This window comes from Anomaloglossus baeobatrachus, chromosome 5, assembly GCF_048569485.1.
Source record: "Anomaloglossus baeobatrachus isolate aAnoBae1 chromosome 5, aAnoBae1.hap1, whole genome shotgun sequence".
Taxonomy (NCBI): domain Eukaryota; kingdom Metazoa; phylum Chordata; class Amphibia; order Anura; family Aromobatidae; genus Anomaloglossus; species Anomaloglossus baeobatrachus.
Genome location: NC_134357.1, coordinates 175,138,634 through 175,163,104, shown reverse-complemented (window position 1 = coordinate 175,163,104; position 24,471 = coordinate 175,138,634).

Sequence of the window (24,471 nt, the reverse complement as noted above, 5' to 3'; positions counted from 1 at the left end):
TAACCTTTCCAGGTTGTACCGCCCGTACAACCAGGATCTCCAGCCTGTGGTGTATCACTGCTCACCAAACAGGGCCCCGCAATTCCGGGTTGGCCTGGAACCTCCAGTCACTGGTCTCTCGCCACTGCAGCACAGAACCCTGCAGACCCACTGATTCACCGCCAGCTGCTTGAGTGCGCAGACAAAATTTTCGTGGACCCGCCGATCCACCGCCAGCTGCTTGAGTGCGCCGACACGATTTTCGTGGACCCGCCGATCCACAGCAATACGTCCTAGGCAGTTGCCCTTAGCAACCAGGCTGCGTTGCCCCTAGCAACCAGACCGCATGCCCGCATTCGAGACACCATATGTGAACGTTGCTTACCGCAACCCGGGGGGTTTACTCGCTTGCAGCGGTGGAGGGTAGCTTAGGCATACACAGGCAACGCAGTCTCTCAAAAATGCAGCAGTTTATTAGTACAACATAAACTGCCCTTCCAAATGTAACAAAGCCTCTCCTGGCTTAAAGGAAAATAAAACATCCACATACCGTGGGCTTCCAGTCCAATTAAATGTCCATAGTGGATTCTCCACACTCTGGCTCCAGCCAGCGAACACAAGCACTGTGGTGCTTCCTGCAGCCTCCAGCCCTCTCCAGCTAGGCTGCAGTGTTTTCCCCAGTCCTCACCTGGACTGATTTCCAGGAGTCGCTCTTCAGTCTTGACACAGACTGAGATCTCCAGCACACATCCTCCATGTGCAGCACTCTCAGGCTTCTCCCTGTTTCTAAAACTAACAGTCTCTTAAAACCCAACCGGACACACCCACAGGTGGAGGTATGTGATTCTCCAGCTCTGTCCATCACACTGGTCACAGTTTAAAGGGAACCTAACCCTTAATTACAACCCAAGTTCTGTGGAACTACAAGTCCCACAGTCACACCTTCAGTTTAATATCACAGGGGGATCCTTCTCCACTGCGACCATCCACAACATTGGTGGTCGCTACCTCACAGTACCTAGTTGTATCCTAAACGTGGCTATTGTACTTTTGTCAATTCACAGTATTGGAACGTTATTTGCAGCACGTCTGCCTGCATTGCACACTCAAACTTTTTTAAACTCAGCCATTATACTAGCAAACACTCACTGTACCTAGTTGTATCCTAAACGTGGCTATTGTACTTTTGTCAATTCACAGTATTGGAACGTTATTTGCAGCACGTCTGCCTGCATTGCACACTCAAACTTTTTTAAACTCAGCCATTATACTAGCAAACACTCACTGTACCTAGTTGTATCCTAAACGTGGCTATTGTACTTTTGTCAATTCACAGTATTGGAACGTTATTTGCAGGACATCTGCCTGCATTGCACACTCAAACTTTTTTAAACTCAGCCATTATACTAGCAAACACTCACTGTACCTAGTTGTATCCTAAACGTGGCTATTGTACTTTTGTCAATTCACAGTATTGGAACGTTATTTGCAGCACGTCTGCCTGCATTGCACACTCAAACTTTTTTAAACTCAGCCATTATACTAGCAAACACTCACTGTACCTAGTTGTATCCTAAACGTGGCTATTGTACTTTTGTCAATTCACAGTATTGGAACGTTATTTGCAGGACGTCTGCCTGCATTGCACACTCAAACTTTTTTAAACTCAGCCATTATACTAGCAAACACTCACTGTACCTAGTTGTATCCTAAACGTGGCTATTGTACTTTTGTCAATTCACAGTATTGGAACGTTATTAGCAGCACGTCTGCCTGCATTGCACACTCAAACTTTTTTAAACTCAGCCATTATACTAGCAAACACTCACTGTACCTAGTTGTATCCTAAACGTGGCTATTGTACTTTTGTCAATTCACAGTATTGGAACGTTATTTGCAGGACATCTGCCTGCCTTGCACACTCAAACTTTTTTAAACTCAGCCATTATACTAGCAAACACTCACTGTACCTAGTTGTATCCTAAACGTGGCTATTGTACTTTTGTCAATTCACAGTATTGGAACGTTATTTGCAGCACGTCTGCCTGCATTGCACACTCAAACTTTTTTAAACTCAGCCATTATACTAGCAAACACTCACTGTACCTAGTTGTATCCTAAACGTGGCTATTGTACTTTTGTCAATTCACAGTATTGGAACGTTATTTGCAGCACGTCTGCCTGCATTGCACACTCAAACTTTTTTAAACTCAGCCATTATACTAGCAAACACTCACTGTACCTAGTTGTATCCTAAACGTGGCTATTGTACTTTTGTCAATTCACAGTATTGGAACGTTATTTGCAGGACATCTGCCTGCATTGCACACTCAAACTTTTTTAAACTCAGCCATTATACTAGCAAACACTCACTGTACCTAGTTGTATCCTAAACGTGGCTATTGTACTTTTGTCAATTCACAGTATTGGAACGTTATTTGCAGCACGTCTGCCTGCATTGCACACTCAAACTTTTTTAAACTCAGCCATTATACTAGCAAACACTCACTGTACCTAGTTGTATCCTAAACGTGGCTATTGTACTTTTGTCAATTCACAGTATTGGAACGTTATTTGCAGGACGTCTGCCTGCATTGCACACTCAAACTTTTTTAAACTCAGCCATTATACTAGCAAACACTCACTGTACCTAGTTGTATCCTAAACGTGGCTATTGTACTTTTGTCAATTCACAGTATTGGAACGTTATTTGCAGCACGTCTGCCTGCATTGCACACTCAAACTTTTTTAAACTCAGCCATTATACTAGCAAACACTCACTGTACCTAGTTGTATCCTAAACGTGGCTATTGTACTTTTGTCAATTCACACTACTGCAAATCTATGTGCAGCACCTCTGCATGACAACCTCGTGCTCTGTTTTTAATAAGCTATAATGATAGCACAAAATACTGCCATTTTGTGGCATCATAGAACTGGCTGTTGTATTCCATTAGTGCCCCACTGGTGACAAGCTATTTCTAGCACCTCTACATCACACCCTCATGCACATTTTGCTACGCTAATGTTATAGCAAACTCATGGAATTCATTGCTGCATTTCATAATTCGGAGGGATAGAAAGTCAGGCTTCCTTTAGCTTTTCCTTCTGTTCATAGACAGCATCTCCAAGACAAATTTCCCCTCCACGTCTAAGTGTGGAGAGGCAGCTAGTGCGCATGCGTGTGCCGATGTACCCCAGCTGCAGCATAATTACAGTGTTTCGCCTAGTGAGTATGCTCAGCCTGACTGTGCCATTCCTGACGCTAAGTTTTCATTTCGGGATACAGCGCATGCTCCCACACTAAGTGTGAAAAGCCTCTTTGCACAGGTGCTTGCATTCCGTGCCGGGTATAAGTCCTGTTTTGGGCATAGACACCATGCTAAAGCTGATAGTCTTTTTTCAGAGACTGTATTTCATGCTACTGAGCATGCTCAGGCACTTCCTGCATCAGAGACTAGGTCCGGTAATGAACTCTTTGGCCCTGGCCCTGATGTGGGGGTCCCATATAGACCACAGGGCATCAGGTGTCCTCCCAAATGGCTTGCAGAGGCCCACACCTATGACTTGTCACCGCATTATTGATGCTCAGACGATGACTGGTGAGGTGTTTGGGTCATGGCAGCCATGAGGTCATCATTGAAGTTGCGTTTCCAAATAGGACGCTAGTTATGCCACTCATGACGTGTCACTCTACTTTTGTCTCCAGGAGGTGCATTGTGGTTCACCCTGGGTTGGGGCGGACCCAGGTTATAAAAGGGGCTGGAGCCAACAAGGAGGTGCGCAGTCTTCTATTATGCTCCGAAAGAGCACACCTCCATGTGTTGAACCCATTGCGGCTTTAGGCCAGAGGTAGGCAGGGATCGGGTGGTGGATGCAGGCCACCACCACAGTTGGTAACGCAGAACGGTTAAGACCAGCTCCTGTCCTAACAGTCCTGCTTGTGCAGCCCAGTGGCATTAACAGGCCTGCTGCTGCTGATGCGCCTGCTGTCCACAGGTGTGGCCCCTACGCACACGGTCAGCGTACTCAATGGCTTCTGTGTTGTTAACAGGGAGTTCCTGGGCTGGGTGGGCATGTGGACCCTGTGACGCTAACAGGGCTCACAGTCTCCAGATCCGAATGGCGTCTAACTCGGTTCAGGCTACTATTAGTTTCATAGCCACACAGCTCTGTATCCTCCACCAAACCTTCAAGTTGCCAACCTCTCCTTTTCCAACTGGGAGCACGGTGGACACTGACTGCTGATGGGGATATATACCTTTCTCTTTCTTTTCTTATTAATTTTCGTTATATAGCGGTCACAGATTATATACCACTTTATCCAAATCTGCCAGTCCCACTGTAACAGATGTTGTTTCTTCAGCAAATGTTACAGTTGCTTAACCACCAAATCCACGGACCAAAACTTTTTTCCCCTTTCCAACACACCTGTTCCCCTTTCCAACAGCATCTGTCCTTTTTCAACTCATTTTGGGATATGACCAAAAGTGCAACTGTGCAGGGACACCGTACTCAACGCCATCTCAGCACAGCAGCCATCCCTCGGTCCCTCCGATGTGGACAAGTAAAAGACCATTTCCTCCTATCCATGACAAAGCGTTGAGATTCACTCTGTGCAGCACTGGTGTTTAGTGGACAAGTAGATCTAAGATTGCGTACCACATTCTGAAGATACTCCTGTATACGTGCGTCTATTTCTATGGCAGGAATTAGTTCGCCAAATTTTGTCTTGTACCGGGGATCTAACAGTGTGGCAACCCAGTATTCAGGATTAGTTCAAATTCATACAATCCGAGGGTCATGTAGGTAGTGCAGCAAGAAGGCGCTCATGTGTCTTGTGCATCCAGGAGGACCAAGTCCTTGGTGTGTTGGTGGCAGAGAGGTGAGAATCGTGCATCCTTCCTCTGCCCTCTCCCCCCAACCTCGCACAACCGAAATGTGAGCAAGCTCTCACTCATCTGCTGAGTCTTCCATGCCCATCGCCAGTTCGTCCTCCATTTCTTCATGGGCTCCTGCACTTTCATCAACACTTTTTGCTGATACTATGCGCCCTTGTTAATCCCTCTCCCTCACCATGACTGCCGCATAGGTGCCGCTGACCATCTGGACCTCGTAGATCTTGTTATCCCTTCCGCATATGACTCCTCCTGTACTTCCTCCCCTTCCTCTTGTCCCAACACCTGACTCCGAATAATAATTACAGTGTGCTCCATCATGTAGATGACCAGAATTGTCACGCTGAGAATGACATTGCCAGTGCTAAACATCTTCGTCGACATTTCAAAACTGTGTAGCAGGGTGCATAGGTCCTTGATCTGACACCACTCCAGCAGCGTGATCTGCACCACCTCTGGATCAAGTTATCCCAGGCTATATGTCTTACCGTATTTCAGCAGGGCTCTGCGGTGCTGCCACACACGCTGCAACATGTGCAGATTCCAATTCCTGCGTGTCGAAACATCGCATTTACGGCGTTTAACTGCCAGACCCTAAGACTTCCGGAGTGATGAAAGTTGTTGAGCTGCTGTGTGCGCACGATGGAAGTGAGCACATAGCGAGCGTGCCCACTGCACAAGGCCATGTAGGCCGTGATGGTGTTTAAAAATTGCTGCCGAATTCGGTTCAACACGTGAGCCCTAAAAGGCACGTGTGTCACATTGCCCTGAGGATGGCCCGCAGCCAGGTTTGCATCATTGCCGCACACGGCTGTTAAGTCACCAACGGAGTCCGCTCCGTCAATTTGTACTCCGGTCGCCAGGTGACAACGTGTTCCTTTCATGAATAGTGCTGATGATGGGAGAGTAGTCGATGCCAGCGGCGCAGGTGGACGCAGGTTATGCTCACCCACTGGGCTGCATTACCTTGACAGATGCAGAATCTCTGGCTGAATGTAGCTGGTGGGTATCTCACAGATGAAATACCATCATTCAGCTACAACCAATGGGAAGACACCACACCCTTTTTTATGCCCATCCTGTCTGCAGACCACTGCCAGACATAGCTATGAACCTCTGGTTAATTTTACCCCCAGTTCAGTTTTATGATTTTGTGTGCTTGTTACCTGACTACTTTTCCTGCTTGCTGTTTATGTACCTTGTTGGCCGATACGCATTTCACCTCTGCTTGTTTTCTGATTCTTTCCTGGCCGTCCCATTCTGTTCCTGTTCCTCAATTAATGTTTTGACCCTGCCTGACTACTATTCTCTGTAATAGCGGTGTGACTCACATTTCCCATACATTTCAAAGTAAAACTTTGACCGCCTGATGGCATTGAGCTCTGCTGCCAGCATAGTAAGGAGGTGTGTGGTAGTCCTTGTGCGCAGTTGCAAGGAAGGGTGGCCTGACCACACAGGGTTTGCGCCAAGGTAGAGGACCCACACGAGGTTGAAGAGGCAGAAGCAGTGTATTAACTTCTACATACAGAACAAGGATTGAAACAACTCGTGGGGACGGCAAGACTTGTACAGCAGACCCTTCTCCATCTCTCACCATAGTTTGCCAGTGCCCAGTCAGTGACATGTAATGACCCTGTCTATGCTTACTGGTCCAAGTATCTGTGTTGAAATGCACCCTGTCGCACACAGATTTTCTCAAGGAAGTGGTGATGTTGTGTGCGACATGCTGGTGTAGCGCGGGCATGCTTTTCTTGGAGAAGCAGTGGTGATTGGGCATCTGGTACTGGGGCACAGCAACAGACATAAGGTCTGTAAAATCCTGTGTGTCCACTACGCGTAAAGGCAGCATTTCGGTAGCCAACAGCTTACAGAGGGATAGAGTCAACCACTTAGCTTTGTCATGGGTCGCAGTAAGTGGCCTTTTATTTGACCACATCTGAGGGACAGAGATCTGGCTGCTGTCTGTAGACGGTGTTGAGTAGGGTGTCCCTGGAAAAATGCAGGTTTGTGAGAAAAGTGCAGGCGGAGACATGATGTTGCCTTCATCTTGCCTTCAGATCTGTTCATCTTGTATCATTTTTAAAAAACACAGCAAGCAAGGGTTACTCCAAGCGGAGTCTACCTTTTTTCCCCAAATTGGGCACACAGACACCCCATCAGTGGCAGGACTTGTGCCCTAGTTGCAAACAGGATGTTTTGATTTGCATCAAGCACATTCCAAATCCACAAGCATTTACTCTCCCCAGGATGACACAGGGGTAGTAAATTCCTTCTGGATCCATGACTTGTTCATTTTCATGAACGTCAGTCTGTCCACATTGTCACTGGACAGACGCGTGCGCTTATCTGTCAGCACACACCCAGCAGCACTGAAGACACGTTCAGAGACAACGCTGGCAGCTGGACACGACAAAATCTTCAAGGCGTAACTGGAGAGCTCTTGACATTTTTCTAGATTTGAAGCACAAAAGGAGCAAGGCTCCATTTGCAAAGTCATTGCATCGATGTTCATTTGGAGATACTCCTGTATCATCCTCTCCATCCGTTGACTATGTGACACACTTGATGTCTCTGGTGGCCTTGCAAAGGAGGGTCTAAAAAAATTATGAAAAGATTCCATAAAATTGCTGTTACCAGCACCAGATACGGTCCTACTGGTACGGGTAGACTGTTGAAGATGACGAGGCCGTCCCATGTTTGTCAAGTTACAACTGGGAGAATCACTCCCTTCACCTGCACGGTTGTTTGGTGGAAAAGCCGAGCTAAGATCGAGTAACAGCTTCTGCTGATACTCCTGCATACGTGCGTCCCTTTCTATGGGTGGAATTATGTCACAAAATTTGGACTTGTCCCGGGGATCTAATAGTGTGGCAAGCCAGTAGTCATCATCACTTCTAATTTTGACAATACGAGGGTCATGTTGGAGGTAGTGCAACAAGAAGGCACTCATGTGTCTTGCGCAGCCATGCGGACCAAGTCCACGCTGTGTTTGTGGCATAGAGGTGCTAACCGTTCTTTCTTCCTCTGTCATCTCCCCCCAACCTCTTTCAACTTAAATTTGACCAAGGTCCCCCTCATCAGCTGAGTCTTCCATGTCCATGGACAGTTCGTCCTCCATATCTTCATGTCCTCCTGCACCTTCCTCAACATCTCGCCTGCTACCATGTGCCCTTGTTGATCCCTGTCCCCCATGGTCCCATGCCTGCCGCGTTGGTGATGATGAACGTCTGGACCTTGGTGATGTTGTTGTGTCTTGCGCATATGAATCCTCCTGTAGTTCCTCCCCTTCCTGTTGTCCCACCCCCTGACTCCGAATAGTGTTTAGCGTGTGCTCCAGCATGTAAATGACTGTAATCGTCATGCTGATAATGGCATTGTCAGCGCTAAACATATTCGTCGCCATGTCGAAACTGTGCAGAAGGGTGCATAGGTCCGTGATCTGAGATCACTCCATCAGGGTGATCTGCCCCACCTCTGCATCTCGTTGGCCCAGGCTATACGTCATGACGTATTGCACCAGGGCTCTGCGGTGCTGCCACAGTCGCTGTAACATGTGGAGAGTTGAATTCCAGCGTGTCGCCACATCGCATTTCAGGCGATGAACCGGCAGGCCGAAAGACTTCTGGAGCGATGCAAGTCGCTCAGCTGCGGCGCTTGAACGGCGGAAGTGAGCACTGCAGACAGTTTCCGTGCCCTGGTCAGAAGGCCATCTAGGCCGGGATAGTGTGTTAAAAATTGCTGGACAACAAGGTTCAACACGTGAGCCATACAAGGCACGTGTGTCACCTTGCCCAGGCGAAGGGCCGCACCCAGGTTTGCAGCATTGTCGCACACGGCCTTACCAGGCTGCAGGTTGAGTGGAGACAACCATTTATTAAACTCGGACCGCAGAGCTGACCACAACTCCTCAGCTGTGTGACTCTTATTCCCAAGACATGTCAAGCTAAAGACCGCCTGATGCCGTTGCGCTCTGCTGCCAGCATAGTAATGAGGGGTGCGTGATTCCTTCTGCACAGTGAGAACGCTGGTGGCCTGACCAGGCAGGCTTGGGGCGGAGGTGGAGGACCCAGATGAGGTGGAGGATGCAGAAGCAGTGGCGGAACTTGGACAGACAGAGGATTGACACACAAGTCGTGGGGACGGCAAGACTTGTGCAGCAGACCCTTCACCATCTATCACCATAGTTACCCAGTGCCCAGTCAGCGACATGTAACGTCCCTGTCCATGCTTACTGGTCCAAGTATCGGTGCTGAAATTCACCCGTTCACACACAGAGTTTCTCAAGGAAGCGGTGATATTGTGTGCGACATGCTGGTGTAGCGCGGGCACACCTTTCTTAGAGAAGTAGTGGCGACTAGGCATCTGGTACTGGGGCACAGCGACAGATATAAGGTCTCTAAAATCCTGTGTGTCCACTAGGCGGAAAGGCAGCATTTCTGTAGCCAACAGCTTACAGAGGGATAGAGTCAACCTCTTCGCTTTGTCATGGGTCGAAGGAAGTGGCCTTTTATTTGACCACATCTGAGGGACAGAGATCTGGCTGCTGTGTGTAGACGGTGTTGAGTAGGGTGTCCCTGGAAAAATGCAGCTTTGGGAGGAAAGTGCAGGCGGAGACATGATGTTGCCTTCATCCAAAGTTGGTGCTATCGATGTCTGAGAGAGCTGTACACACTCACTTGTTTCCCCTTCCAAACCAACTGACGACCTACCAAGCAAACTGCCTGTTGCGGTTACAGTGGTGGAAGTTGTGGGTGGAAAAACAGGTGTGACAGCTGTCCCCACAGTCCTAGAAGATGACGAGCGCGCGGATGCCCTGGAAGGGGCAGGCGGTGGATGGTTGGCTCCACTAGGCCGCATTGCAGCACGGTGAGCTTCCCACCAGGCCATATGATATTTATTCATGTGACGATTCATGGAAGAAGTTGTCAAACTGCTGAGGTTTTGACCTCTACTAAGATAACCATGGCAAATGTTACAGATCACATAATTTGGCCGATCTTTTTTTATGTCAAAAAAGGACCAGGCTAGGCAAGGCTTAGAGGCCATGCGACCTGTTGATCCACCCCGAATAATGCTCAGAGGCAGAGTGGTGGCTGAGGATGCAGTTGTAGACGTGCTACCAGTGCTCCGACTGTGTCCAGGAAGGCGCCAGGTTACTTCGACGTCGGTTGCATCCTCCTCCACCGCCTCTATTGACCTCCTCGAGTGTCTGACTGTGGGTTGACAGTAGGTGGGATCTAGAACTTCATCATCAATTGTTGTGTTTGCACTCCCCTCCCCCTCAGACCGAGTTTCTTCTTGCCCTGACCGAATATTTAAGTTGTCATCCCAATCGGGTATCTGCGTCTCATCTTCATCAGTATGTTCCTCATTGCCTATAACCACAGTTGTTGGAAAGGCAGCATTTTGGTAGCCAACAGTTTGCATTTTATGAAAGTCAACCTCCAAGCCATGTCATGCCCTTCTAAAAGCATGTATAACACAGCGAGGGGACTCCAACCACAGTCTCCCTCGTTGCCACTCACTGGGCCACACACACCCCACTTGACTGGCATCGGTTGAGCCCCCTTTTGAAAAAGAAAAAGATGCTTTGCATGAAGCACTCTCAAAAATACGCGTGCCTTTCCCGTCCCCTGGCTGACCCCGGGGAAGAAAAGTCCTCTGAGAGCCATGACTTGTTCATCTTGGTTCTTTTAGAAACACAGCGAGGGGACTCCAACCACAGTCTCCCTCGTTGCCACTCACTGGGCAACACACACCCCACTTGACTGGCATCGGTTGAGCCCCCTTTTGAAAAAGAAAAAGATGCTTTGCATGAAGCACTCTCAAAAATACGCGTGCCTTTCCCGTCCCCTGGCTGACCCCGGGGAAGAAAAGTCCTCTGAGAGCCATGACTTGTTCATCTTGGTTCTTTTAGAAACACAGCGAGGGGACTCCAACCACAGTCTCCCTCGTTGCCACTCACTGGGCCACACACACCCCACTTGACTGGCATCGGTTGAGCCCCCTTTTGAAAAAGAAAAAGATGCTTTGCATGAAGCACTCTCAAAAATACGCGTGCCTTTCCCGTCCCCTGGCTGACCCCGGGGAAGAAAAGTCCTCTGAGAGCCATGACTTGTTCATCTTGGTTCTTTTAGAAACACAGCGAGGGGACTCCAACCACAGTCTCCCTCGTTGCCACTCACTGGGCCACACACACCCCACTTGACTGGCATCGGTTGAGCCCCCTTTTGAAAAAGAAAAAGATGCTTTGCATGAAGCACTCTCAAAAATACGCGTGCCTTTCCCGTCCCCTGGCTGACCCCGGGGAAGAAAAGTCCTCTGAGAGCCATGACTTGTTCATCTTGGTTCTTTTAGAAACACAGCGAGGGGACTCCAACCACAGTCTCCCTCGTTGCCACTCACTGGGCCACACACACCCCACTTGACTGGCATCGGTTGAGCCCCCTTTTGAAAAAGAAAAAGATGCTTTGCATGAAGCACTCTCAAAAATACGCGTGCCTTTCCCGTCCCCTGGCTGACCCCGGGGAAGAAAAGTCCTCTGAGAGCCATGACTTGTTCATCTTGGTTCTTTTAGAAACACAGCGAGGGGACTCCAACCACAGTCTCCCTCGTTGCCACTCACTGGGCCACACACACCCCACTTGACTGGCATCGGTTGAGCACCCTTTTGAAAAAGAAAAAGATGCTTTGCATGAAGCACTCTCAAAAATACGCGTGCCTTTCCCGTCCCCTGGCTGACCCCGGGGAAGAAAAGTCCTCTGAGAGCCATGACTTGTTCATCTTGGTTCTTTTAGAAACACAGCGAGGGGACTCCAACCACAGTCTCCCTCGTTGCCACTCACTGGGCCACACACACCCCACTTGACTGGCATCGGTTGAGCCCCCTTTTGAAAAAGAAAAAGATGCTTTGCATGAAGCACTCTCAAAAATACGCGTGCCTTTCCCGTCCCCTGGCTGACCCCGGGGAAGAAAAGTCCTCTGAGAGCCATGACTTGTTCATCTTGGTTCTTTTAGAAACACAGCGAGGGGACTCCAACCACAGTCTCCCTCGTTGCCACTCACTGGGCCACACACACCCCACTTGACTGGCATCGGTTGAGCCCCCTTTTGAAAAAGAAAAAGATGCTTTGCATGAAGCACTCTCAAAAATACGCGTGCCTTTCCCGTCCCCTGGCTGACCCCGGGGAAGAAAAGTCCTCTGAGAGCCATGACTTGTTCATCTTGGTTCTTTTAGAAACACAGCGAGGGGACTCCAACCACAGTCTCCCTCGTTGCCACTCACTGGGCCACACACACCCCACTTGACTGGCATCGGTTGAGCCCCCTTTTGAAAAAGAAAAAGATGCTTTGCATGAAGCACTCTCAAAAATACGCGTGCCTTTCCCGTCCCCTGGCTGACCCCGGGGAAGAAAAGTCCTCTGAGAGCCATGACTTGTTCATCTTGGTTCTTTTAGAAACACAGCGAGGGGACTCCAACCACAGTCTCCCTCGTTGCCACTCACTGGGCCACACACACCCCACTTGACTGGCATCGGTTGAGCCCCCTTTTGAAAAAGAAAAAGATGCTTTGCATGAAGCACTCTCAAAAATACGCGTGCCTTTCCCGTCCCCTGGCTGACCCCGGGGAAGAAAAGTCCTCTGAGAGCCATGACTTGTTCATCTTGGTTCTTTTAGAAACACAGCGAGGGGACTCCAACCACAGTCTCCCTCGTTGCCACTCACTGGGCCACACACACCCCACTTGACTGGCATCGGTTGAGCACCCTTTTGAAAAAGAAAAAGATGCTTTGCATGAAGCACTCTCAAAAATACGCGTGCCTTTCCCGTCCCCTGGCTGACCCCGGGGAAGAAAAGTCCTCTGAGAGCCATGACTTGTTCATCTTGGTTCTTTTAGAAACACAGCGAGGGGACTCCAACCACAGTCTCCCTCGTTGCCACTCACTGGGCCACACACACCCCACTTGACTGGCATCGGTTGAGCCCCCTTTTGAAAAAGAAAAAGATGCTTTGCATGAAGCACTCTCAAAAATACGCGTGCCTTTCCCGTCCCCTGGCTGACCCCGGGGAAGAAAAGTCCTCTGAGAGCCATGACTTGTTCATCTTGGTTCTTTTAGAAACACAGCGAGGGGACTCCAACCACAGTCTCCCTCGTTGCCACTCACTGGGCCACACACACCCCACTTGACTGGCATCGGTTGAGCCCCCTTTTGAAAAAGAAAAAGATGCTTTGCATGAAGCACTCTCAAAAATACGCGTGCCTTTCCCGTCCCCTGGCTGACCCCGGGGAAGAAAAGTCCTCTGAGAGCCATGACTTGTTCATCTTGGTTCTTTTAGAAACACAGCGAGGGGACTCCAACCACAGTCTCCCTCGTTGCCACTCACTGGGCCACACACACCCCACTTGACTGGCATCGGTTGAGCCCCCTTTTGAAAAAGAAAAAGATGCTTTGCATGAAGCACTCTCAAAAATACGCGTGCCTTTCCCGTCCCCTGGCTGACCCCGGGGAAGAAAAGTCCTCTGAGAGCCATGACTTGTTCATCTTGGTTCTTTTAGAAACACAGCGAGGGGACTCCAACCACAGTCTCCCTCGTTGCCACTCACTGGGCCACACACACCCCACTTGACTGGCATCGGTTGAGCCCCCTTTTGAAAAAGAAAAAGATGCTTTGCATGAAGCACTCTCAAAAATACGCGTGCCTTTCCCGTCCCCTGGCTGACCCCGGGGAAGAAAAGTCCTCTGAGAGCCATGACTTGTTCATCTTGGTTCTTTTAGAAACACAGCGAGGGGACTCCAACCACAGTCTCCCTCGTTGCCACTCACTGGGCCACACACACCCCACTTGACTGGCATCGGTTGAGCACCCTTTTGAAAAAGAAAAAGATGCTTTGCATGAAGCACTCTCAAAAATACGCGTGCCTTTCCCGTCCCCTGGCTGACCCCGGGGAAGAAAAGTCCTCTGAGAGCCATGACTTGTTCATCTTGGTTCTTTTAGAAACACAGCGAGGGGACTCCAACCACAGTCTCCCTCGTTGCCACTCACTGGGCCACACACACCCCACTTGACTGGCATCGGTTGAGCCCCCTTTTGAAAAAGAAAAAGATGCTTTGCATGAAGCACTCTCAAAAATACGCGTGCCTTTCCCGTCCCCTGGCTGACCCCGGGGAAGAAAAGTCCTCTGAGAGCCATGACTTGTTCATCTTGGTTCTTTTAGAAACACAGCGAGGGGACTCCAACCACAGTCTCCCTCGTTGCCACTCACTGGGCCACACACACCCCACTTGACTGGCATCGGTTGAGCCCCCTTTTGAAAAAGAAAAAGATGCTTTGCATGAAGCACTCTCAAAAATACGCGTGCCTTTCCCGTCCCCTGGCTGACCCCGGGGAAGAAAAGTCCTCTGAGAGCCATGACTTGTTCATCTTGGTTCTTTTAGAAACACAGCGAGGGGACTCCAACCACAGTCTCCCTCGTTGCCACTCACTGGGCCACACACACCCCACTTGACTGGCATCGGTTGAGCCCCCTTTTGAAAAAGAAAAAGATGCTTTGCATGAAGCACTCTCAAAAATACGCGTGCCTTTCCCGTCCCCTGGCTGACCCCGGGGAAGAAAAGTCCTCTGAGAGCCATGACTTGTTCATCTTGGTTCTTTTAGAAACACAGCGAGGGGACTCCAACCACAGTCTCCCTCGTTGCCACTCACTGGGCCACACACACCCCACTTGACTGGCATCGGTTGAGCCCCCTTTTGAAAAAGAAAAAGATGCTTTGCATGAAGCACTCTCAAAAATACGCGTGCCTTTCCCGTCCCCTGGCTGACCCCGGGGAAGAAAAGTCCTCTGAGAGCCATGACTTGTTCATCTTGGTTCTTTTAGAAACACAGCGAGGGGACTCCAACCACAGTCTCCCTCGTTGCCACTCACTGGGCCACACACACCCCACTTGACTGGCATCGGTTGAGCCCCCTTTTGAAAAAGAAAAAGATGCTTTGCATGAAGCACTCTCAAAAATACGCGTGCCTTTCCCGTCCCCTGGCTGACCCCGGGGAAGAAAAGTCCTCTGAGAGCCATGACTTGTTCATCTTGGTTCTTTTAGAAACACAGCGAGGGGACTCCAACCACAGTCTCCCTCGTTGCCACTCACTGGGCCACACACACCCCACTTGACTGGCATCGGTTGAGCACCCTTTTGAAAAAGAAAAAGATGCTTTGCATGAAGCACTCTCAAAAATACGCGTGCCTTTCCCGTCCCCTGGCTGACCCCGGGGAAGAAAAGTCCTCTGAGAGCCATGACTTGTTCATCTTGGTTCTTTTAGAAACACAGCGAGGGGACTCCAACCACAGTCTCCCTCGTTGCCACTCACTGGGCCACACACACCCCACTTGACTGGCATCGGTTGAGCCCCCTTTTGAAAAAGAAAAAGATGCTTTGCATGAAGCACTCTCAAAAATACGCGTGCCTTTCCCGTCCCCTGGCTGACCCCGGGGAAGAAAAGTCCTCTGAGAGCCATGACTTGTTCATCTTGGTTCTTTTAGAAACACAGCGAGGGGACTCCAACCACAGTCTCACTCGTTGCCACTCACTGGGCCACACACACCCCACTTGACTGGCATCGGTTGAGCCCCCTTTTGAAAAAGAAAAAGATGCTTTGCATGAAGCACTCTCAAAAATACGCGTGCCTTTCCCGTCCCCTGGCTGACCCCGGGGAAGAAAAGTCCTCTGAGAGCCATGACTTGTTCATCTTGGTTCTTTTAGAAACACAGCGAGGGGACTCCAACCACAGTCTCCCTCGTTGCCACTCACTGGGCCACACACACCCCACTTGACTGGCATCGGTTGAGCCCCCTTTTGAAAAAGAAAAAGATGCTTTGCATGAAGCACTCTCAAAAATACGCGTGCCTTTCCCGTCCCCTGGCTGACCCCGGGGAAGAAAAGTCCTCTGAGAGCCATGACTTGTTCATCTTGGTTCTTTTAGAAACACAGCGAGGGGACTCCAACCACAGTCTCCCTCGTTGCCACTCACTGGGCCACACACACCCCACTTGACTGGCATCGGTTGAGCACCCTTTTGAAAAAGAAAAAGATGCTTTGCATGAAGCACTCTCAAAAATACGCGTGCCTTTCCCGTCCCCTGGCTGACCCCGGGGAAGAAAAGTCCTCTGAGAGCCATGACTTGTTCATCTTGGTTCTTTTAGAAACACAGCGAGGGGACTCCAACCACAGTCTCCCTCGTTGCCACTCACTGGGCCACACACACCCCACTTGACTGGCATCGGTTGAGCCCCCTTTTGAAAAAGAAAAAGATGCTTTGCATGAAGCACTCTCAAAAATACGCGTGCCTTTCCCGTCCCCTGGCTGACCCCGGGGAAGAAAAGTCCTCTGAGAGCCATGACTTGTTCATCTTGGTTCTTTTAGAAACACAGCGAGGGGACTCCAACCACAGTCTCCCTCGTTGCCACTCACTGGGCCACACACACCCCACTTGACTGGCATCGGTTGAGCCCCCTTTTGAAAAAGAAAAAGATGCTTTGCATGAAGCACTCTCAAAAATACGCGTGCCTTTCCCGTCCCCTGGCTGACCCCGGGGAAGAAAAGTCCTCTGAGAGCCATGACTTGTTCATCTTGGTTCTTTTAGAAACACAGCGAGGGGACTCCAACCACAGTCTCCCTCGTTGCCACTCACTGGGCCACACACACCCCACTTGACTGGCATCGGTTGAGCACCCTTTTGAAAAAGAAAAAGATGCTTTGCATGAAGCACTCTCAAAAATACGCGTGCCTTTCCCGTCCCCTGGCTGACCCCGGGGAAGAAAAGTCCTCTGAGAGCCATGACTTGTTCATCTTGGTTCTTTTAGAAACACAGCGAGGGGACTCCAACCACAGTCTCCCTCGTTGCCACTCACTGGGCCACACACACCCCACTTGACTGGCATCGGTTGAGCCCCCTTTTGAAAAAGAAAAAGATGCTTTGCATGAAGCACTCTCAAAAATACGCGTGCCTTTCCCGTCCCCTGGCTGACCCCGGGGAAGAAAAGTCCTCTGAGAGCCATGACTTGTTCATCTTGGTTCTTTTAGAAACACAGCGAGGGGACTCCAACCACAGTCTCACTCGTTGCCACTCACTGGGCCACACACACCCCACTTGACTGGCATCGGTTGAGCCCCCTTTTGAAAAAGAAAAAGATGCTTTGCATGAAGCACTCTCAAAAATACGCGTGCCTTTCCCGTCCCCTGGCTGACCCCGGGGAAGAAAAGTCCTCTGAGAGCCATGACTTGTTCATCTTGGTTCTTTTAGAAACACAGCGAGGGGACTCCAACCACAGTCTCCCTCGTTGCCACTCACTGGGCCACACACACCCCACTTGACTGGCATCGGTTGAGCCCCCTTTTGAAAAAGAAAAAGATGCTTTGCATGAAGCACTCTCAAAAATACGCGTGCCTTTCCCGTCCCCTGGCTGACCCCGGGGAAGAAAAGTCCTCTGAGAGCCATGACTTGTTCATCTTGGTTCTTTTAGAAACACAGCGAGGGGACTCCAACCACAGTCTCCCTCGTTGCCACTCACTGGGCCACACACACCCCACTTGACTGGCATCGGTTGAGCCCCCTTTTGAAAAAGAAAAAGATGCTTTGCATGAAGCACTCTCAAAAATACGCGTGCCTTTCCCGTCCCCTGGCTGACCCCGGGGAAGAAAAGTCCTCTGAGAGCCATGTCCACATTGTCAGTGGACAGACACGTGTGCTTATCTGCCAGCAGACCCACAGCAGCACTGAAGACAGGTTCAGAGAGAACGCTGGCTGCAGGACACGACAAGATCCCCAAGACGTACGTGGCGAGCTCAGGCAATTTATCAAGATTGGAAGCCAAGAATGAGCAGGGCTCAAGTTGCACAATAATGGCATGTTTCCTTGCATATACTCATATATCTGTGTGTCCTCCTCTTTTTCCTTGTCCAGCTCTTTTGTTTTCGCATGAGTATATGTCCTTGTCACTTTCCCATGTGTTGTGAGTTGTTTGTGACCTTTTGGACACCTTTGAGGGTGTTTTCTAGGTGTTTTTCTGTGTTTGTGATTGCCTGCCATTGTTTCCTATGCAGTTCGAGTTCGGTTCGTCGAACGTTCGACGAACCGAACTCGAACGGGAGGTCCGTTCGGCGAACCAACCTCGAGCCGAACCGCGACCGGTTCGCTCATCTCTACACAGGACCTTCTTCCAAAATGTAACTGGCTTGTCCAAATGTGCTTTTGCATTCCTCAGGCAACTCTGTTTGTGGCATGCTTGCAGAAACGGCTTCTTTCGCATCACTCTCCCATACAGCTTCTCCTTGTGAAAAGTGCACTGTATTGTTGACCGATGCACATTGACACCATCTGCAGCAAGATGATGCTGCAGGTCTTTGGAGGTGGTCTGTGGATTGTTCTTGACTGTTCTCACCATTCTTCTTCTCTGCCTTTCTGATATTTTTCTTGGCCTGCCACTTCTGGGCTTAAGAACTGTACCTGTGTTCTTCCATTTCCTTACTATGTTCCTCACAGAGGAAACTGACAGTTTAAATCTCTGAGACAACTTTTTGTATCCTTCCCCTGAACAACTATGTTGAATAATCTTTGTTTTCAGATCATTTCAGAGTTGTTTTGAGGAGCCCATGATGCCACTCTTCATAGGAGATTCAAATAGGAGAACAACTTGCAAGTGGCCACCTTAAATACCTTTTCTCATGATTGGATACACCTGCCTATGAAGTTCAAAGCTCAATGAGGTTACAAAACCAATTTAGTGCTTTAGTAAGTCAGTTAAAATTAGTTAGGAGTGTTCAAATCAAGAAATTGATAAGGGTGCCCATACTTTTGCACCTGTCAAATTTTGTTTAAATCCGGATTGCACATTTTCTGGTAGTACATTAAACCTCATTTCAATCCAGAAATATTACTGAGTCCATTAGTTATTAGATATATGAAACTGAAATAGCTGTTGTAAAAACCCAAATTGTTATAAAGAAAAAAGGTTAACATTAATAGGGGTGCCCAAACTTTTTCATATGACTGTAGCTAGCTAATGTTCTGTGCTGTCTACAATGATTTTGTTATTTTTACCTGACAATTTCCAGGCTATGGTTTAAATTATTAGTAGTATGGTAGCGGGTGATAAGATTTTATACATCAATCTGTTTCGACCTTGTTAGAGAATCTTTGCCTACTGCATCATTTCACAGTTCTACGCTAGCGTCTACCTAGCTTTACCAAATTTTAAAGTGGCACAGTTACATTCCTTTTAACTATCTTTGATGAGTCATACACATGTCAATAGCATCATACCTTTAGTGCACTTTTCTATATTGAAAAGAAAGAGTGAAGCTAAATACTTTTGTGTCTTAATAAAGACAAAGGATTGATGAAAGTAGTATCTTTATTAGCTTATATGAAGAAAAATATTTGTAAGCTTCATAAAGTGCAAGTGTCCGTGCATATAAATGAATGACTGGGAAAGGAATACTTATGTGCTAAAGCAAAGTAGGTAAAGTACACCTTCTAACCACTTGAATCCCACTGTCAATTACTGAGAGCATTCATTTTCAGGTGAGAGTAAAGACAGGTCATTCTGTGCCTATTGGCAAAGTATTAATGGGTTGTTATGAAAGGTCATGACAGAGTTCCTATGAAGATGAACTTGTGGCTTGCATTCATGAGAGATCCTGTGTTGTTTATACACTGCATCCTGTATTGTAACTATATTGTACCATGTTTTTTTTAAAAATAAAACATTGTCTTATACTTTTTTTGCCCCCCCCAAAAGCACTAGGGTTTATTTTTGGGCTAGGTCTTATTCTTGGAGAAACATGGTTGAGGGTAAGTTTACCTCCCCAAAAAAGCTAACCCCCCTTCCAAGACCCCCCTTCCATTCTTACCAGACCAGACGTCTGAGTGGCTCCTAGGTCTTCCTGGAATCTTCTGCGGGCACTCCCAACAGGTGAGCTTCATGCTGCATCCCCTGCTTCTGGCTGACATATTCACATACATCAGATCGCACACACACACTCGCACACACATCATATCACACACACAATCACACATCAGATCGCTCACACAATCGCACATCATATTGCACACACACACACTCACCACATCCGGCAATACCGATTGCTTCCAGCCCAAAAGGAAAGATGGGACACAGCACAGTGGAACGCTTGGAGGACACAGCGGTGGAAACCATTAATGGGTTCCACCGCAGGTCCCATGTGTTCCACTGCGCTGTGTCTCAGGATTCTCTGCCGGCCAGAAGAAATCAGTATAACTGGATGTGGTGAGTGTATGTGTGCGATCTGATGTGTGATTGTGTGAGCGATCTGATGTTTATGTGTGGGAGATCTGATTGTGTGCGTGATCTGATGTGTGTGGGGGTGCGATCACTGCAGGTACTCCGGCTTGCTGCCTGGTAAGTATGATTGTGAGGTGTCCGCTGTCTATAATGAAGTGTCCTGCAGTATCTGTAACTTTTTTAGCTGCATGGACACTGCATTATTAAACCGCAACTAGGTCTTATTTACAGGGTAGGACTTATATTTAAGCCTTGCTCCGAAAATGCTGAAAATCCCTGCTACAGCTTATTTTTGGGGGAGGGCTTATTTTTGGAAAAACACGGTAAGAGTAGCAGAATGTAGCATAAGTGATTGGATAATTGCTGGTTCAAGTAAAATCTGTAGAAAAAAAAAAAAAAAAAATGTATACAAATTTTAATTATACTCCTAACTTTCTCCATCAAATATTTGGAAATGAAAATATACCGTATTTTTCACTTTATAAGACGCACCTGATTATAAGACGCACCCTCAAATTTGGTGAAGGAAAAGAGAATTTTTTTTAATGTTAAATGGGGTCCATTTTATAATACCAGTGTCCGTCTAACAAATCATATTGGGTATATGTCCCTCATAGCCCCCCATCATAAAATTAGCCTCCCTTAATCTGGATATGGCCCCCTTATATTGAATATAGCCCCCTTGTGCTAGGACACGTCCCCCTGTTCTGCCCATGGCCCCTATAGATGGCACACCTCCTCTGTGTTTGATATGGCCCCCATACTGCTACCCCTGGCCACTATAGATGGCACATCTCCTCTGTGTTTTATATGGCCCCCATACTGCTGCTCATGGCCACTATAGATGGCACATCTCCCCTGTGTTTGATATGGCCCCCATACTGCTGCCCATGGCCACTATGGATGGCACATCCCTGTGTTAGATATGCCCCCCATACTGCTGCCCATAATAAAATAAAACACTTTCCTTACCTTCTCAGCGCTGTAATCCCTGTGTCTCCCTCGTTGGGGTTGAGCTCCTCCTCCACTTCCTGGTTCTTGCTGCCGGTCATGTGATCGGCATGGCAGAGGGAAATCATCTCTGCGTGCCTTATCACAGACATCAGCAGCAGGAGACCGGGAGATCAGCGCTGGAGGTAAGTAAAGCTTTTTTTATTTTACTATGGGCAGCAGTATGGGGGCCATATCTAACACAGGGGGGATCATGTGCGATCAAAGGGAGCACAGGCACATATAATAAGCCCCGCTGCCCCAGCCCATCAGCGCGATGCGGTTTCAGCACCACGCTGATGGACAGCGGCTGTGCATATTATATGAGCGGGAGCAGGAGATCTAATGCTGCCGCCCACAGCTTTCACCTGCCCCCAGCATCGCTCCAGAGCGGACCCTGCAGTAAATAAATATATATATATGTATATATATATATATATATATATATAAATGTATACACCCCCCCCGTATATTCGGTTTATAAGACGCACCCCCTACTTTCCCCAAAAAATTGGGGGAACAAAAGTGTGTCTTATAAAGTGAAAAATACGGTAAGTATATTTGGTATCTGCACATTTTGTAAAGGTCCATTATATCAAAATAATATAAGAACAAATTAACTCGATCAGTAAATGATGTCCAGAAAACAATTAAAAATGCAAAAATTGGGATTTTGGTCACCCTCACTGAGCAAAAAAATGCAATAGGAAGTAAATTGTCATATCCACTCCAAAATGTTCTAAATGTAAACATCTACTCACCACACACAAAACAAGTCCTGATATACTGAAATAGTTCCATCAAAGGGAAAATGAAAACATTATTTTTTTTATTATCTGAATTTTTTTCAACACTTAAAGAAGTTGTCCAGTTACCAAAACTGATTTTTTTTTCTGATAAAACTTGCTAATATGTGCCCCTCAACACATCTATTATGTTTTTTCAGCAAAATTACCTTTTATTGTGCACCAGCAGCACATGCTCATTGTTGGCTCCAGCTCTGATGGGGTTAATCTCTCCTCTGACTTCCTGTGTTCAGTTCCTACAAGTCCCAGAATTCTTTGTGGCTCTAGGGCGGTGTCCAGCTTATCTAACACACCCATTGTGTCTAAGGGTATGTGCGCACGTTGCTTTTTACCTGCTTTTTACCTGCTTTTTTGCTGCTTTTTCTTCTGCGCTGTTTAATGCCAAAATGGATGTGTTCTTCTATTCAAGCAAAGTCTATGGGAATTTGGGTTTCTTGTTCACACTATGTTGTTCAAAATGCTGCCTTTTTGTGGCAGAACTTTGGTCAAAAACTCAGCTTTTCAAAGAAGCAACATGTCAATTGTTTTTGCCATTTGGGTTTTGCACGGCAAAGCTGAGTTTTTGACCAAAGTTCTGCCACAAAAAGGCAGCATTTTGAACAACAATAGTGTGAACAAGAAACCCAAATTCCCATAGACTTTGCTTGAATAGAAGAACACATCCATTTTGGCATTAAACAGCGCAGAAGAAAAAGCAGCAAAAAAGCAGGTAAAAAGCAGGTAAAAAGCAACGTGCGCACATACCCTAATACTCTGCTCCCACCCAAAGTCTCCTCCCTGCATCTTCCCAGTGGATGCACTGAGAGAAATTACAGAAACAGCAGCAGCTCTGCACAGCCAGGGGAAGAAAGTGTGTGTGCGCATATATATAGTGTGTTTGTGTGTGTGCGCGTATATACAGTGTGTGTGTATGTGTGCGCGTATATACAGTGTGTGTGTGTATATACAGTGTGTGTGTGTGTGCGCGTATATACAGTGTATGTGTACGCGTATATACAGTGTGTGTGTGTGTATATACAGTGTGTGTGTGCGTACATACAGAGTTTGTATATACAGTGTGTGTGTGTGTATATACAGTGTGAGTGTGTGTGTATATACAGTGTGTGTGTGTGTGTGAGTGTGTATGTGTGTGTATATACAGTGTGTGTGTGCGTATATACAGTGTGTGTGTGTGTGCGCGTATATACAGTGTGTGTGTGTGTGTATATATACAGTGTGTGTGTATATATACAGTGTGGGTGCATATACAGTGTGTGTGTGTATATACAGTGTGTGTGTGTATACAGTGTGTGTGTGTATATACAGTGCGTGTGTATATACAGTGTGTGAGTGTGTGTGTGTATATACAGTGTGTGTGTATGTGTGCGCGTATATACAGTGTGTGTGTGTGTATATACAGTGTGTGTGTGTGCGTATATACAGTGTGTGTGTATATACAGTGTGTGTGTGCGTATATACAGTGTGTGTGTGAGTGTGTATGTGTGTGTGTATATACAGTGTGTGTGTGTGCGCGTATATACATTGTGTGTGTGTGTGTATTTATACAGTGTGTGTGTGTATATACAGTGTGTGTGCATATACAGTGTGTGTGTATATACAGTGTGTGTGTGTATACAGTGTGTGTGTGCGTGTGTGTGTATATACAGTGTGTGTATATACAGTGTGTGTGTGTATATACAGTGTGTGAGTGTGTGTGTATATACAGTGTGTGTGTGTATATACAGTGTGTGTGTGTGTGCGCGTATATACAGTGTGTGTGTGTATATACAGTGTGTGTGTGCGTATATACAGTGTGTGTGTGTATAAACAGTGTGTGTGTGTGTATATACAGTGTGTGTGTGTGTGTGCGTATATACAGTGTGTGTGTGTGTATACGGTGTGTGTGTATATACAGTGTGAGTGTGTGTGTGTATATACAGTGTGTATGTGTGTATATACAGTGTGTGTATATACAGTGTGTGTGTGTATATACAGTGTGTGTGTGTATATACAGTTTGTGTGTGCGTATACACAGTGTGTGTGTATACAGTGTGTGTGTGTGTGTATATACAGTGTGTGTGTGTATATACAGTGTGTGTGTGTATATACAGTGTGTGTGTATATACAGTGTGTGTGTGTGTATATACAGTGTGTGTGTGTTTGTGTGTGTATATACACACAGTGTGTGTGTATATACAGTGTGTGTGTGTATATACAGTGTGTATGTATATAAAGTGTGTGTGTATATACACTGTGTGTGTGTGTGTGTATATACAGTGTGTGCGTGTGTGTGTGTATATAAAGTGTGTGTGTGTGTGTGTATACAGTGTGTGTGTGTGTGTATATACAGTGTGTGTGTGTATATACAGTGTGTGTGTGTGTATGTGTATATACAGTGTGTGTGTATATACAGTGTGTGTGTGTATATACAGTGTGTGTGTGTATACAGTGTGTGTGTGTATATACAGTGTGTGTGTGTATATACAGTGTGTGTATATACAGT